General features: G+C 37.8%; 1 long non-coding RNA gene across 1 annotated transcript in view; it reads right to left on the reverse strand.

The window, feature by feature from the left end:
- Positions 1-2,505: 2,505 nt before the first annotated feature.
- The window catches only part of LOC104947236 (uncharacterized), a 336-nt gene continuing 149 nt past the window's right edge, over positions 2,506-2,692 (reverse strand). The window contains exon 2 of the long non-coding RNA XR_798538.1: positions 2,506-2,660. This is a non-coding gene — a long non-coding RNA (uncharacterized lncRNA). The remainder of the gene's footprint in view (positions 2,661-2,692) is intronic.

Here is a 2,692-nt window from a genome sequence, read left to right on the forward strand (position 1 = left end):
ACTTAGTTAATTACTGTAACATGTGTGTCATAGAAGATATTCAAGTGTCATGTACAAAATCTATGTATATTTCGTTATTTTTTTTGAAATTGTGAAACTGATTTCACAATTTCAGATGTCAAAACCATGTCAAAAACATTTGTCTTTGTGATTGAGGTAAAGATGGAACATTTAATTTAGGCTAAACATCTACAAATATCAAAATCAACCAGTGCATGTTCTGCCTGACTTCTGTCCTTAATCGCACCCTTTGATGTGACACACCTACAACACAGACTTTATCTGGATTTGCTGTCTTCAACATGTTAAAAAACACATTTCAGACTACTGTTAGCTGTGTTGGAGTCAATCAATCAATCAATCAATCGATCGATCAATCGATCTTGTCAGTGTTTAACACAAATGAGAGCCTTGTTTCAGGGTTGTGCAATTTGAGGTGTCTCAAACATTAAAACCATCGTCTGTCTTTTTGGTAGTTTTGCATCTCTGGGTCCATTTAAATGTCTCTTTGTGGTCGTTGTGAATCGTTACATGGAACATTTGTTTTTAAATTACAAGAATACAAAATACTTCTCTCTGCTTGATCAAATATTTGAACAGGAGACACCTACATGACATTTAAGGGTCTCAAACTACAAAACATAGGACTCTTGTTTGTTTTAGTTCAGTTCTATGTCTTGTTCGGATCACTTTTTGGTCGTTTTTTTCTACTATATTTAAATGTATATTTGTGGTCGTGGTGAATCGCAAGATAGAAAATGAGTTGTTCTTATAACGAAAATACGAAATCTTGTAATAGGACACACCTAAATGACAGCCTAGTCTCAGGATTTCACACTTTCAAGGTTCTCCAAGCTGATAAAAACATACTTTTTTTGCAGCTTGGGAATACTATCTGATGCATTAGTGGACTTTATATCCCCAGTTTTACCTTGGGGTCGGCCTCGTAGTAGAACTGCTGGGTCCGGATCCAGCGGCCCACCAGGTGATCCCTGACGGTGTGGGCCAGGGCGAAGTAGTAGTCCCGGGGAGTGGCGATGTTCCTGTCCTTCACCAGGGTGAAGTGCAGGTGTCTGTTGAAGCCCTTCTTCAGCTCCGCCACATTCTCCACTCCCACGATGCCCCTGATGCTGATCTGCTTCCTCTTCTCCTGGTCTGTGAGCGGGGTGGCCATGCTGAGGCTGGGGTGTGGGGGGGAGCAGCAGGTGTGTGCTGGGAGGCTCTGCAGAGTGAAGTGCAGAGAGAAGGTAACATGGTGGAGGTTTTTACAGCTGGAGGCTCCACCTGCTGCTGCTGCTGATTGGTGGCTGCAGGGGGAGGGGTTTCCTCCGCAACACACACTTCAGGATCACAACAGGAAGAGAAAGTGTGTGCAGAGTTTCAGATGTGCAAACAATGAGCTGCTTTTATTCAAGATCTGTTCTTAGGTTTAGTACATTAAAAGTGATAATAGAGTTGTTGCACTACAGATAAAATGTTTGCATGCAAAACATACTCAGTTTAAAGCTTATCAATCAAAGCTGAACACGTTTCTGTTTCTGGTGTCTTTTAAATCTAAATATTATTAATATGATCTTATACAGAATACAGAACAGTGTTTTCTACTTCTTCTATTCCATTTAAACTTGTTTTTTCTATTCTCTTTACTCTTCAAAGAGGCCCTTGTTCTGCTTGTTGTGGTGTTCCCTATCCTGTGGTTTGTTCCATAGGTTTTAGTGCATGTACTGTCATGGACTGCAAATGCAAAAACACGCTAACATATTGTGTTTAAATATGCTTACGAGGCATTATGTAATGCTAACTGTTGGTGAATTCAGGAGAAACAAACAGCCAAAGTTCGCAAAACATGACCTTAAATGACACTTCACCTCTTATAAATCTGGAATGCATTGCACCGGAGTACTTACCATATAAATTAAAAACACAGAGTAGGATACGCATGTTAGAATAAATGTATGCAGCCTCCAAAAGAAACACAAACAACGTCGGCGGATATAATTTGAAATGCTATGTCAGTGAGAATAATATTTTGTTTGTATTTTTTTTCTATTTGTTGTCTTTTTGCAGGTTTTTAGAAAATGTGTACCTTGACATTTCTGTTTTAAGACAGAAAATATGTAAAAAGTGCAGGTTTTTATATGAAAAATAATAATAATACATTTAATTTATAATAATAACAAACAAGGCAGATTTCTCTTTTCACCCTCTGTCTGAAACCAGAGCCCAGTCTCCTCTGATTGGTTAGCTGGCCGGCTCTGTTGTGATTGGTCAACTGCTTATAGATGCCCCGCCCCTTAGCCTATCACGTACAATGTGTTGGAGCGTTAGCCAATAGGAGCACAAGTGTTCTATAGTGATGTCATTATGTTCCAGAAGTAAAAAATAAGGCCTCTTTAAAAGGAGATCACTTTAAATATATACTTTGGTTCACTGCTATAAGACAATTAAATATAAAAACATTAAAACTGACAAAAATATATAGAAAATATTCCAGGCAACATCAAACTTCGTTGACACCTATTTATTGAATATTCACACATACAAAAGAACACAGCGGCTCATTTTACACTTCATCATCATCATCATCATCATCATAATAGCAGTAATGATAGACATATAATCATAATAATCATACTGTGTTAAAATCAAATAATAACAATGTTTTTAACATTTTATATTCATAACACTCTCC

The sequence above is a fragment of the Notothenia coriiceps genome, unplaced genomic scaffold (genome assembly GCF_000735185.1).
Source record: "Notothenia coriiceps isolate Sejong01 unplaced genomic scaffold, NC01 NC01_scaffold00012184, whole genome shotgun sequence".
Taxonomy (NCBI): domain Eukaryota; kingdom Metazoa; phylum Chordata; class Actinopteri; order Perciformes; family Nototheniidae; genus Notothenia; species Notothenia coriiceps.